The sequence below is a fragment of the Manis pentadactyla genome, chromosome 6, assembly GCF_030020395.1.
Source record: "Manis pentadactyla isolate mManPen7 chromosome 6, mManPen7.hap1, whole genome shotgun sequence".
NCBI classification, from domain to species: domain Eukaryota; kingdom Metazoa; phylum Chordata; class Mammalia; order Pholidota; family Manidae; genus Manis; species Manis pentadactyla.
The window spans coordinates 107,976,742-107,991,997 of record NC_080024.1 but is presented as its reverse complement, the minus strand read 5'-3'; the positions used below and the strand labels follow the sequence as shown (position 1 = coordinate 107,991,997).

The following is a 15,256-nucleotide window of genomic DNA, read 5'->3' as shown; positions in this document are numbered from 1 at the left end:
GGGAGAAGAGTGTGCCGCTTCGGCCAGGAGTGGGGGGTGCATATTTAATGGGACACTGACAGTTATCTTTCCTGCTGCCCCACTTATGACTAAAGCCCCCAAATCTGAGGTCATTACATTAGCTGCCACATCTGATCACATAATGAGAGAAGTCTAGACCACCTACAAGTCTCTTGCTTAGAGATTATATACATTGAGTTCTTACCTCCAGACTGTGTAAGAGATGGTAAACTGCTTGTCATGAAGCCTGAAGGGAGCATCAATTAGGATTCCTTTAAAGATCTATGTAACTGGCCCCTGTGTTTCCCTCTCCCATGGGCACAGATGTATGTGGCTTGCAGGGAATCACAGCTTAGTACCTGCTCCCTGGAATTTGAAGTATACAAGGACTTGTGTCTAGCTCATACCAGGGGACTGTAAAGGTGAGTGACTGGCCAGCTGCCTTGAGCTGGCAGAGGGAGGAGGGGTAGAAACTTCATGATGGCAGAGTTAAGCAGAGAGGTCATCCTAGTTCTGTAGGCCAGATGGGAACCACCTCTAATCTCCACGCACACAGAGATCCAGGTGAAGTCACCTTGAAAAGAAACTCTAGCCAAGAGGACTGCTTGGAAGATGAGCTGGACCCAAAAAGAGGTGAATCACAAGAAACAAGAACCTGACAAGGAAATTACAAGCAGCCAATTGGAGAAAGAAGGACACGTCCAAGATGAGAGAACCCCATTGATTGGGTCAGTCTTCAAAAAGAATCCAGAAGATCCCCTAAGAAAGAAAGAATCAACTCTTGGACTCAGATTGCAATTTACCAAGTAAATAAGATAATGTCTGTTCTTTACCTTTCCTCCCACCCTTCAACTAGAATTTTGTGTGGTTACCAAAATAGCAGCTAATGAGTGGGAGAGGAAGTGGGGACAGAAGGAGAAAACAAGTCCCCATGGCCCTCCCTGCTGCGGCTTCTGGCCCAGATGGGCTCTCTGTGGGCATGAAATCAGTGTCTGAGTGCTGATGTACATTGGACTGGAGTTCAGTTCTTGGAAAACAGACTGTTTTGTTTTTGCCTAACAGTGATCACAAAATAATAACAATGGCCTGAAATTGCATCCAGATAATGGATGTGAAGAGACAGGGAGAAAGAACAGTCCGTTTCTGCCTGGCCCTTGCCAAGTTCTGCCTCTTCAGTGGACTGGTTTCTCTGGAGAGGAAGCCTTCATGCTTCTGTGTGTTTTGCGTGCTCTCCTGAACAGACTGAAGGGTGGTCTGGGAGCTGTGCCAGCACTCTTGGAGCTTACCCCCATGTGCAGGGAGAGAGGGACGTGTCTCCCTAACATTTGCTGGTCTAATAACAATACTAAATAATATCTGGAAGCAATTTCACCACACCTCCATTAGGAAATTCTCACATTGTCACCTATCTCTTTATCTGAACTTTCAGTGCCACAGTCTGATCAACCTTTATAGATCATTGGTAAGAAAAATATTCCACCAAAAAAAGCCTCTTCTGTGTTCACCAGTGCTCTATTCCGACCAACTTAAAGAGGGAGACAACACATCCCACTCATGACACTGTTGTTTAATTAATGTCACGCAATGTGCATCATCTCTGGGAGCAGTGACATCACACTGCTGACATGTAACTAAAACTCTAATCCTCTTACACACCTGCTTCTGAACAGTGTATTTCCCATTCTGTACTTAAAATGTATTATTTTGAGGGCCAAATGCTTATCTTTGTATGCGGTTCCGTTACATGTCTTTTTTTTCTTCTCTCAGCATAGTAACAACGTTGATTTTTTATTATGATTTAATTTCTTGTTAGTTACACTAATAACACAGAATAGAAAATTTAATGCCTCCATGTCCCTCAGTCTCTCTTTAAGTCTCCTCTAAGATAAAGAGTTGACTGTCAGGCTAGTGGATGGGTGAGGACACCCACATGGGACCTGACTACCAGGCTCCAAAACTCCCAAGCTGTGCAGCCCAGGGCAAGGCACTTACTCTCCATAGGATTTGCCTTCCTCATCTGAAAAATAGGAATAATAGTGCATACCTCATTGCATTCTTGTGAAAGTTGAGGGATGTGATAAATGTCCAGCACATAGGATACCATCTGGCCTCATAAGTTCTTAATAAATTTTAGCTATTTTTAGTGCGGGTTCTTACCAAGGAGCTCATTTGGCATCTACTGGGCCACTCACCAGTTTTAGAATTTATTTACATTTGGAGAATATGCCAATTTAAGTTTGGGGCTCAGAAATTCAGATAAGGCGGCTCCTGAACGTTTAAAGATTTGCCATGCCCCACAGGCAGCATGTTGACCTGTCAGAGGCTGATGGGGGCTCCGATGTCCGAACATCTCTAAGCAGTGTGCCCATTTTATGGCTCCCAATGGCAGAATCACTGAGACCTGGAAGTGAAATGAACCAGGAGAGGGAACTAGGAGTTCCAAACTACCCTTCCTGGAAATTGTACTGTCCTGTCTTTCTTTCTGAGGCCCCCATGAGACAGACAGCATCTTAAGTGTGGAGACTTCAGACGCTTGGCTCTATTCCTGCCCCTGAGCTGGTGATCCAAACAGCTTTACTTGTTTTGTTTTATTGAATATAAGAGAATAAGAGAAAATAAAGGAAAGAAAGAAGGATGGAGGGAGGGAGGATGGTGCAATCATATTTGTGAACATCCCTCCAGGCAAAATAAGGAGTCTCACCAAGCATGTCTCCCACACCGCAGAGCTGAGCCACAGGGGCTCACAAGGAGCTCTCTGCACCCCCTCTCTGACCAGCCCCCTCCCCCGCAGGGAGGACCCCATGCCTCCTCCCTGGCTCTCACCACCTCCCAGTCAGCACCCCCGTCCCAGGGGTTTCTTGTTGCTTCTGTGCTGTGCTCCCTCTGCCCAAGCCCTGTCAACTGTGCTAGGCTGGCTATGCCTGCTCAGCACCCCAGGTGAGGCACTGAGGCCCTTGACTTCCCCAAAGGGCCATATGTTTGGGGGTAACTCTGGAGCAAGCACCCTTTTCCTTTTGAGGTCACATCGGTAAAGAGGTAGCCATGCAGTTTTGCTTTACATTCTTCTGTTTTCACTCACATTATCTTCTTCCCTGAAACTTAGAGTGAACTCATGATTAAAAACCCAAGAAAAATCATCAGATGCCACAACTAGAATCCCCTAGTTAAGGCTTTCCAACTGGGTCATGGTGCACTACCTGTGCACAATTATAGGACGTACTTCCTCAGCATTGTAGGTGACATTACGTAAGTAAATAGCTCCTGGCACATAGTAAGTGCTCAATAAATCTTACCACTATTATTATTCTTTTATTCCTGTTCCCACTTCCTTTAGGATGTTTTCCCCTAGAAAGTTTCTTTTTCCCCCAAGAAGTAAACTCCCTGTGGCCTGCCTCACTGATTTCTCAGAAGTGTCTCTGAGTGGGCCTGATAAATTGCTCTCCTGTCCTTTGCCCAGGCCCAGAACACACTGATATATAAGCCCAAGAGGGAGATTGATGGAGATCTAGAATATTTCCTATATTGCAGATAAAGGCTACATTGAAAGATATATCTGAATGTGAGAAGAAAATGGATCCACTCCCTCTAGACTATAGGTGCGTCCTGCAATGATACAAAGATGATATTAATGGTGATGATAATGATGAAGATGGTGATGATGATGATGATGAGATGACAATGGTGGTGATGAAGATGATGATGGTGATGGTGATAATCATGATGACAATGGTGAAGATGATGGTGATGGTGATGGTGATGGTGGTGGTGATGATGATGAAGATGATGGTGACGTGATGGTGATGATGATGGTAATGATGGTGGTGATGGTGATGGTGAAGGTGGTGGGGATGATGGGGATGGTGGTGGGGATGGTGGGGATAATGGGGATGATGATGGTGATGGTGAGGATGGTGGGGATGATGATGGTGCTGGTGATGATGGTGGTTATGATGATGGTGATGATGGGGATGGTGGTGATGATGGTGTTGGTGATGATGGTGGCTATGATGACAATGATGATGGTGGTGGTGGGGAATGTGGGGATGATGGGAAAGATGATGGTAATTGTGGGGATGGTGAGGATGATGATGGTGATGGTGGTGATGGCAATAATTGCAGCAGCAATGGTGAGGGCAGGATCAGCAGCTATCTTTCAATAGTACTTTATAAAACATGTTGGCCTTATTTAAAATGCTTTCAAATATATGTTCCATGTGGGAGATAAAAACCTATTTATAAGATGTAGTTCTCACTATCAAGAAGCTTCAAGTATAGTGGTAAGTAAATAAATCACTGCATACCAGTGGAAGACACCACATTCTAATACAGTAGTGCAGCTAAAATGTTAAGAGAACCCAAAGGAAGGAGCAAGTACTTCTCTCCCAGAGCTGTAGGAAAGGCTTCACTGAGGAGGCAGTGTGTTAGCCAAGCCTAAAAGTGTGGGTATAACTTGAAATTTTAGGTGCATCCCAAAGAAGGGTGGTGTCTGAGCCAATTAATGGGGAAAGGATGCCAGGACAGGGTCCCAGGCACAGGGGGTCCAGACTTACAGGAGTGGCACATAGGGAGCAGTGGGTTTGTGGGGGTGTTTGCTGCTCTTTGTCTCAAGGTGTGGGCTGAGGGAGACTCCCATCATGCTGGACACTGCCCCTCCCCTACCGAACTGACACCACACTGTATGAGCCTTTTACTGAAGTCTACACTGAAAGTCTGCATGTCAAGAGTGCAATTTGGTGAGGAAACAATGAACTAGAACAAGTCCTGAGACCATTACCATCTCCATCTGAAAGATAACCATACTTACCTGGCAGGGGAAATACCATGATCACGAAGGTGGTTTTCCCAGGGCAAGGCTTATCCATTGCACTCCGGATGTGCTGACCCCTGCGATTTCCCCAAATGTGGGAAACTCGGCTGCATCATTTCTGGTAGTGGGGGATTGCATTCGCGCTTTCCCCTCTTAACAAAAAAAAAAAAGATAACCAGAGCAATTCCATTATAATCTCAAGACCAATGAGAAGAGCCCCAATTTGCTGTCTGCTCTAATTGATCTTCAGATGATGCATATTGTTGTAAGTCTCAATTTCATAATAATATTAAGTCATTATGCATTTCAGGGTCTTTAGTATTACCTATATTGCATACAGTACACCCTAATATATATTACATTTAACCAAATTTAATCATCTCAAAACAATAAATCTGAAAAGCTAAAACAATTATGCCAAATATCTATATGCTTATCTACAGCCATTGAATGATTTTTGCCTTTATCCATTTAACTTTTTTAATTAATACAAATTCAAGATCTATAGCAAATATTCAACCATTTTTCTATAGCAGCCTATTCCTGATGGTAACAAATTCAGAATATATGGTACATTTCACCAAATATAAGACACTTCATGGTTTCAGAGATAATAAGATGAAAAAAAAATGTGTCTTAGAATCAATGAGATCTGATATCTTTTCCATATGTGAGAAAGAAAATCAAATTTATTTTTAGGAAAAGAATCTTGTATACTGATACCATACCATCATTTCTAATGGAAAAAATACTGAGAGGAGTCAATTATATTTTTTAAAGATAATATAATACTTGGAAAGTCCCTTCAAGTGAACAACCTAAGTGAAGGTTCAAAGAAGTGGTGATAACATAATTACCACCAAAGTATATATACAGAGTGCTGGAAAATTGGGATTAAGTATATATCCATCTATCTTCCAGAAGTGTAGACAGAAGTCATTTTAGAAGAGGTTCTCTTTATGATGGCAAAAGTCATTTTAGAAAAGATTCTCTTTATAATGGTGAAAGTTATCTTTTATGTGCATATAGATAAGACCAACAGGTTTTTCTAGCCACAAGGGAATGTTCTGTCAGACTTTAGTTTAAATTTGTGCTCTGCCATCATATCTCACGTGGAACAGAGGGGTCCATCCCCTGACATGCAGCCTTGTGGAGAGGGATTAGACTGGTCTGCACAAAAATGGATTGAAACTTCCCAACAGCTTCTTACAAACTTTTGAAATCAAGGCTGTCAGGAATCACGGGAAGTGGTGTTGTATCTGTACCAGACACAATTCATCGTCCTGCTTTCAGCAACAGTTTCCATGTCAGTTTCTGCATTACTAACAGAGAAGTGAGAATATACTTATCTTAGATAGTATTAATTCAGCTTTAATCTCCTTACCTGAAAAAAGACCCAGGCAGAAAAATACAATCAGTGCTTCAGAGGGAAATTCAAAAGGAAAAGGAAAACAGTATTTGAGCTGCTGACTGGAGTTCAAAACAGTCACTGACAGAGAGGAATGAGCTGCTTACCACATGCGTGTGGGTAAATTTGGAAGCCACTGCCCACCCACTATCTCACAGTCATGCTAGCCACTGGTGGTGAAATTTATGAAATAAAACAAAGAAATACTTTTCTCAGCGGAGAACAATGGATAGAAAATCTGCTTTAGTCTTATTTTGAATTTGAAGAAAAGAGGGGGTAAAATAGTGGAAATCACCCTGATCAACCCTTTAAACATAGGAGAATATTAAGATTATCCCTTTTCAGCAGTTGAGCACACTTGCCTCAACAAGGGGAGAAAAGGTGCTGAATTCACTCCTCTGTTAAGCTAGTAAATAGAAGACAAATATTTGATGCTCTCACATTGTGAAGGGTTTGTCATAAATAATGTCTGTGTGTGCACAGCCCCTTGTCAAATGGTTGCAAAAGCCAGTTCCTTAGCAAGCCCAGGCCATCCAAAAATGTTTAAACATTTTCTAGCGATTGTATAATTGCAACATTTCATAAAATAATTATGAATCAGGGAAATGACTGCATTCTCATAGATTGTTTTACGTTCTCAGTAAACCTAGAACCAGAAACAATTATGTTGATAAATGTGCTCAAAGAACACTATTTTTTTGGTGGGAAACACTATTTTTTGGTCTTATTTGACCCATCCCTGCATTGAGTGACTGTCTTCCATGAACTTCTGCTATGTATGATAGTTGTTCAAAAAAGTTGTTTTTAATGTTAACATTAGCATAAACAGGTGCATATCTCCTGGACAAAATTTTAAATATATAGTTTTTCAAAGCCAAATTCAAGCCATTTTGTCAGTAGCATTCCCTCCAAGAATCATGATCCTGTCTATACTTCAACATTCCATAGTTCATTAATTATACCATCTCTATTTCCTAGTTGAGCCCCCAGAGAATCTGAGACAGAAGGAAAAGGTGGTAACTGACCTGGGACAGGCTTTAAGGACAGTGCAAAGGTGAAAGGATTCTCTTGAATTGTGATCATTGTACTTGTATATGAATTTAATTTTATACAATAGATACCAACCATCTGAGTGGTACTTTATATCTCAGAGTCACATATGAACATATTTTAAGTCAATCAGTGAGGAAATGCCTTATAAATGCTTTGAAATATTGGCCCTTATTAAATAAGATTTACTTTGAAAGCACTTGGATTTTGTTTCATTGTGACATAAATGAAATTTATTATAAGGATTTATTCCTGTGATTAAAAGTCTGTTCCTTGTGTAAAAAAAAAATCAATCAAAAACAATGACAAGCTTTGTGATGTCTTGGCCAGAAAGATGACAGTGTAATGAAATTGAAGCATTATGCTCATCTTCCCAGGTGTCATAACATCATGTTTTATTTCTTTCAACCTATTCTATATCCCTCCCATGCAGTTAAAAATGTCAAGGATGAATGTGGATTCTGCACTGGAAAGATATTTATAGAATGAAATTAGTGTCATCCACAATATCAGAGAAACAAAGTGTTCACTAAATGAATTTTTTTTTAGTTTTTCCTTTATGTGGCACCTTCTCTCTTTATTTACATCCTTGATAGCTGAATGTCTCCCCTCTAGTGATAAGATAAGGAAAAATGGATATTGTCTTCCACCAGCAGGATTCATTTCACTGACATCCTTGAAGAGTTTTCTGAGCATTTCTGATGTCAGAGACTTATTTCATTCCAAATGAAATAAAAGGAACAGAGCAAATATAAACAATGGTCAATGGCTGCCAGTCAGAGTGAAATGTGCTTTTGTGTCCTCAGGACATCAGAATGAATGTCTCCTAAAAAATCATAAAGCTTAGTGCTTATTTGGACCTTTTAATAATTGATACTTGGGTTTCACTTTCTTACTTTATCATTAATATAGAAAAATCACATGAGCAACATTGTGGTTACTAGATTCCCCACAATATCAAGTCCCCACCAGATACCCCATAGTAAGATGCTAGAGAGTCACTACTTGTCTTCTCTGTGCTATACTGCATTCCCCGTGCCCTCCCCCCACATTATGTGTGCTAATTGTAATACCCCTTATCCCTCCCTTTCCATCCACCCTCCCCAGTTCCTTTCCCTTTGGTAACTGTTACTCCATTCTTGGGTTCTGTGAGTCAGCTGCTGTTCTGTACCTTCACTTTTGGCTTTGTTCTTACGCTCCACAGATGAGTGAAATCATTTGGTACTTGGCTTATTTCACTGAGAATAATACCCTCTAACTCCATCCATGTTGTTGCAAATGATAGGATTTGTTTTCTTCTTATGGCTGAATAATATTCCATTGTGTATATGTACCACATCTTCTTTATCCATTCATCTACTGGTGGACACTTAGGTTGCTTCAATATCTTGGCTAATGTGAATAGTGCTGCGATAAACATAGGGGTGCATATGTCTTTTTGAAACTGGGATCCTACATTCATAGGGTATATTCCTAGGAGGGGAATTGCTGGGTCAAATGGTATTTCTAATTCTAGTATTTTGAGGAACTTCCATACTGCTTTCCACAATGGTTGAACTAGTTTACATTCCCACCAGCAGTGTAGGAGTGTTCCCCTTTTTCCGCTTCCTCGCCAGCATTTGTGGTTCCTAGTCTTTTCTATGTTTGCCATCTTAACTGGTGTGAGGTGATATATCATTGTGATTTTAATTTGCGTTTCCCTGATAATTAGTGATGTGGAGCAACTTTTTATGTGCCTGTTGGTCATCTGAATTTCTTCTTTGGAGAAGTGTCTATTCATATCCTCTGCCCATTTTTTAATAGGGTTATTTGCTTTTTGAGTATTGAAGCATGTGAGTTCTTTACATATTTTGGATATTAACCCTTGTCAAATATGTTATTTACAAATATATTTTCCCATACTGTAGGATGCCTTTTTATTCTGTTGATGGTGTCCTTTGCTGTACAGAAGCTTTTTAGCATGATGTAGTCCTATTTGTGATTTTGTGATTTTGTTTCCCTTGCCCAGGGAGATGCATTCAGGAAAAAGTTGCTCATGTTTATATTCAAGACATTTTTGTCTATGTTTTCTTCTAAAACGTTTATGGTTTCAGGACTTACATGCAGGTCTTAGATCCATTTTGAGTTTACTTTTGTGTATGGGGTTAGACAATAATCCAGTTTCATTCTTTTGTATGTAGCTGTCCTGTTTTGCCAACACCAGTTGTTAAATAGGCTGTCATTTCCCCATTGTATATCCATGGCTCCTTTATCATATATTAACTGACCATATATGCTTGGGTTTATATCTGGGCTCTCTAGTCTGTTCCATTGGTCTATGGTTCTGTTCTTGTGCCAGGACCAAATTTTCTTGATTACTGTGGCTTTCTAGTAAAGCTTGAAGTCGGGGAGCATAATACCACCACCACCACCCACTTTATTCTTCCTTCTCAGGATTTCTTTGGGTATTTGGGGTTTCCTGTGGTTCCATATGAATTTTAGAACTATTTGCTCTAGTTTGTGGAACAATGATGTTGGTATTTTGATAGGGAGTGTATTGAATCTGTAGATTACTTTAGGCAGGATGGCCATTTTGACAATATCAATTCTTTCTATCCATGAGCACAGGATGTGTTTCCATTTTTTGGTATCTTCTTTAATTTCTCTCACAAGTGTCTTGTAGTTTTCAGAGTATAGGTCTTTCACTTCCTTGGTTAGGTTTATTCCTAGGTATTTTATTCTTTTTGATGCAATTGTGAATGGAATTGTTTTCCTGATTTCTCTTTCTGCTAGTTTATCATTAGTGTATAGGAATGAAACAGATTTTTCTGTGTATTAATTTTATATCCTGCAACTTTGCTGAATTCAGATATTAAATCTGGTAGTTTTGGAGTGAATTCTTTAGAGTTTTTTATGTACAATATCATGTCATCTGCAAACAGGGACAGTTTAGCTTCTCCCTTGCTAACTGAATGCCTTTTATTTCTTTGTTGTCTGATTGCAATGGCTAGGACTTCCAGAACTATGTTGAATAAAAGTGGGGAGAGTGGTCATCCTTGTCTTGTTCCCAATCTTAAAGGAAAAGCTTTCAGCTTCTGGCTGTTAAGTATAATGTTGGCTATGGGTTTGTCCTACATGGCCTTTATTAAGTTGAGGCAATTGCCCTCTATACCCATTTTGTTGAGAATTTTTATCATGAATGGATGTTGAATTTTGTTGAATACTTTTTTAGCATCTATGGAGTTGATCATGTGGTTTTGTCCTTCTTTTTGTTGATGTGGTGGATGATGTTGATAGATTTTTGAATGTTGTACTATCCTTGCATCCCTGGAATAAATCCTACTTGATCATAATGAATGATATTTTTGATGTACTTTTGAATTTGGTTTGCTATTATTTTGCTGAGTATTTTTGCATCTATGTTCATCAGGGATATTGGTCTGCAATTTTCTTTTTTGGTGGGGTCTTTGCCTGGTTTTGGTCTTAGAGTGATGTTGGCCTCATGGAATGAGTTTGGGAGTATTCCCTCCTCTTCTACTTTTTGGAAAACTTTAATGAGGATGGGTATTAGGTCTTCACTAAGTGTTTGATAAAATTGATTACTGAAACCACCTGGTCCAGGAGTTTTGTTCTTATGTAGTTTTTTGATTACCAGTTTAATTTCCTTGCTGGTAATTGGTTTATTCAGGTTTTCTATTTTTTCCTGGGTCTGCCTTGGAAAGCTGCGTTTTTCTAGAAAGTTATCTCTTTCTTCTAGGTTATTCAATTTATTATCATATAATTTTTCATAGTTTTCTCTCATAATTCTTTCTATATCTGTGCTGTCAGTAGTGATTTTTCTGTTCTCATTTCTTATTATGTTTATGTGTGTAACTCTCTTTTTCTTTTGATAAGTCTGGCTAGTGGTTTATCTATTTTGTTTATTTTCTCAAAGAAGCACCTCTGGCTTTCAATGATTCTTTTGTTTAATTCTTCTCAATTTTATTTATTTATGATCTAATCTTTATTATGTCCTTTCTACTGCCTTTGGACCTCATTTGTTCTTCTTTTTCTAATTTTGTTAACTGTGTCTTTAGACTGTTCATATGGGATTGTTCTTTTTCCCTGAGGTATACCTGTATTGCAATATACTTGCCTGTTAACATGATCTTCGCTGCATCCCACAGACTCCCCAGTGTTGAATTATTGTTGTCATTTGTGTCCATATATTGCTTGATCCCTGCTTTTATTTGGTCATTGATCCATTGATTATTTAGGAGCATGTTGTTAAGCCTCTATGTGTTTGTGGGCTTTTTTGTTTTCTTTGTGTAATTTATTTCTAGTTTTATACTCTTTGGTCTGAGATGCTTTAGGTACAATTTCAATCTTTTTGAATTTACTGAGGCTCTTTTTTGTGGCCTAGTATATGATCTATTCTTGAAAATGTTCTATGTGCACTTGAGAAGAATGTGTATTCTGTTGCTTTTGGATGGGATGTTCTGTAGATGTCCATTACTTACATCTGTTCTATGTTGTTCAGTGCCTCTGTCTCCTTACTTATTTTCTATCTGGTTGATCTGCCCTTTGAAGTGAGTCATGTGTTGAAGTCTCCTAAAATGAATGCATTGCATTCTATTTCCCTCTTTAATTCTGTTAGTATTTGTTTCACATATGTAGGTGACCCTGTGTTGGGTGCATAGATATTTATAATAGTTATATCCTCTTGTTGGAGTGACCCCTTTATCATTATGTAATGTCTTTCTTTGTGTCTTGTTACTTTCTCCATTTTGAAGTCTATTTTGTCTGATACAAGTAATGCAACTCCTGCCTTTTTCTCCTTATTAGTCACATGATATATGTTTTTCCATCCCTTTACTTTCAGTCTGTGTATGTCTTTGGGTTTGAAGTGAGTCTCTTGTAGGCAGCATATAGATGGATCTTGCTTTTTATCTATTCATTGACTCTATGTCTTTTGATTGGTACATTGAGACAATTTACATTTTTGGGTGATTATTGATAGGTATGTTCTTATTGCCATTGCAGGCTTTAGATTCATGGTTACCAAAGGTTCAAGGGTAATTAGTATCTAAGAGTCTAATTTAGCTCACTTATTATGCTATTATAAACATAACCTAAAGATTCTTTTCTTTCCTCCTTTTTCTTTCTCCTCCATTCTTTATATATTAGGTATCATATTCTGTACTCTTTGTCTATCCCTTGATTGACTTTGGAGGTAGTTGATTTGTTTTTGCATCTGCTTAGAATTAATTGTTCTACTTTCTTTGCTGTGGTTTCATTTCTCCTGGTGACAGCTATTTAGCCTTAGGAATACTTCCATCTATAGCAGTCCCTCCAAAATGCACTCTAGAGATGGTTTGTGGGATGTAAATTCTCTCAACTTTTGCTTATCTGGAAATTGTTTAATCTCTCCAAATTTAAATGATAATCTTGCCTGGTAGAGTATTTGTGGTTCCAGGCCCTTCTGCTTCATTCATTAAATATATCATTCTACTCCCTTCTGGCCTGTAAGGTTTCTATTGAGAAGTCTGATGATATCCTGGTGTGTTTCTTTGTATGTGATCTTTTTCTCTCTCTAGCTACTTTTAAAAGTCTCTCCTCCTTGGTCATAGCCATTTTCATTATTATATGTCTTGGTGTTGTCTTCCTTAGGTCCCTTGTGTTGGGAGATTTGTGTACCTCCATGGCTTGAGAGACTATCTCCTCCCCCAGATTGGGGAAGTTTTCAGCAATTACCTGTTCAAAGACATTTTCTATCCCTTTTCCTCTTTCTTATTCTTCTGTTATCCCTATATTGTGTATATTGCTCCATTTTGATTGGTCTCTCAATATTCTTTCATTTTTAGAGATCTTTTTTTCTCTCTGTGCACTTCCTTACTTTTTTAAAGGCTAAAGTGAAAAAATTATGTGAGTTTGGTAACAGTCACAGGACACATTGTTCTTTGTTGATTTATTTGATCTGACTCACTCTAGTAACAAACTTAAACCCTGATTTTCGTCATAGCTTCATGTCTCTAGAAAGAATATCAATGTGTGATTCAATCACGCCATGTCCACAAAGTGGCCACAACATGTCCAGAAATGATGCCTGGCTGACCGCCTTTTGGGTGGTACCAGTTATAACATCTTTACAGTTTATGGTTGTAACAAACAGAATTTGGATTTAACCAATCCTAATGCTGTTATAAGACAGACAATAGATAACCATGCTGTGTCACAATGCAGCATCACCAGCTTCATGATGAAAACATTATTTTAACTAAGGTGTCTATTTAGAGGTAATGTAATGAGTTCTAAGATGAAGCAAATTAATCTAAGATGAAGCGTGGCTCTTTTGAAAAGGGGTGTGCAAGGTGGCATCACTGTTCAGAGTCACAGTCCCATCCGGCAGTGGTCGCTTCTACAGCCAGGGCAAGCTTGAGTCCACTTACTGCTCCTGTAAAATCCCTCAGTCCGAGCTATAAGGATAGTTATAAAGGTGCCTGTGTGTAGATTAGTCCATGTGCTAGAGGCACCTCTGAGGATGGAAAAATCAGAAGGATAGTTGACTATATATTGATAAGAAGCAGAAGATTGTAAGGGAACTTTATTTCTTATGTACTATGGGTATATACTCAATGAAACAGTTTTTTTAAAAATTCTGATCCTTTATTACACTATAAAAATACCTTTGGAAATACTGAGCTTTTTAAGAAATTATTGGGGCTTTTTTCCTAATCCTTAATTATAATATTAAATGCCTTTTGAAATATTGAAGTTCAAGGCTTTGGAATTTTTTTAAAAGCCTTCTTAAAACCCATGTATACCTGTCACAGCAGTTTGAACCAATGCTGTGGGTGTACCCAGCACACCAGGGCTTATTCGTAGGCTCTCCAGGGCTGCTCTGAAGTAGAAGTGATAGGGGGAAACAGTTTGTCACCTTCAGTTATTTCTCAGGCACAAGTGAGGCAGCATATTAGAAAGCACATCTCTAGCATCTTCCTCTTCTATCCGTGTTCCTTCCTCCCTTCCTTGGTGTGTGCATGTCTTTGCCCTCTTGTCCCCCCATGTGGCACCTGAGGCCTTTGCTTCCTGAGCCTTTCCAGAATCTTCTGTGCTCTGGTTACTGAGACCTAGAAGGCTGTCTCTATCTCATCGATGGAGATAGCCGTGCTCGTTGCTCTCCCACATGGGTATCTGGAGCATGTCCCAGTGCATATGTTTGGGACACCCTGTAGGGAGGCCCAGTAGGCGCCTGCCCAGTAAGGGTTGGTAAGGCCCAGAGCCACTGTGCTGCTGCTTTCTCCCACTCCAGCACCCAACGTTATGCCTGGGGTTCCTGGCTATTTGCAGTGTAGCAATTACCTACCTCAAATTGCTCTCCCATTCACATGCCTGCTGTGCTGTGTTCTGCTCTCCTTTCACCTCTCTTTCTTCCCCATATCCACTCACACCAATATACTATTTTCCTCCACCAGCATATAAATATCTTCCCCTTGAAATTTTGGAAATAAAATAAAAGCAAATATAATTATCTGCAATGATATGAAGTGGTAGAAAGATGCCATACAATGGAATGCAAAGAAAAGAAACTTACATGTAGTGAAATGATGCAAGTGGGATAGAATCCAATGAGTAAAGAAAGAAACCATAACAAGTAGGCATTTCAATTGCAGTTACACGGGAATTTGATATCTACAGAGTAGAAAGAAAACAAGAGACAGCAATACCTAATTAAAGATAAAGTCTCACAGAAGAAATCTAGAGCAAGGGTCGTTTCTGTCTGGTAGTCTTGAGAAAGGCTAACACTAATTAGAAGCAGAGCGTGCTCTGGGAGATTTTCACCATGCCCCTGCAGTATGAGGCACGCCAAGAATGCAGTTTCCTAGTGGCTGCTCTGGTGGCGGCCTCCCCTGCTGTGAGTCCTGCCAAGGTTCTAGCTGCCCCCTCCCAAGCTTTCAGTTCAACTCCTCTCCACATTCATTTAATATTTCATTGTTCTCTTGAAAGAAGGAGAAGCTGTATCTGTTTGTGCA

General features: G+C 39.5%; 1 non-coding gene and 1 pseudogene across 1 annotated transcript; both read left to right on the top strand.

Annotated features, from left to right (window-relative positions):
- The first annotated feature begins 524 nt into the window (after positions 1-524).
- Positions 525-15,256, top strand: part of LOC118909938 (solute carrier family 41 member 2-like) — a 52,216-nt pseudogene continuing 37,484 nt past the window's right edge.
- On the top strand, positions 4,797-4,960 carry LOC118909946 (U1 spliceosomal RNA). Its single transcript, XR_005023780.2, has one exon. It is a non-coding gene; the product is annotated as a U1 spliceosomal RNA (small nuclear RNA).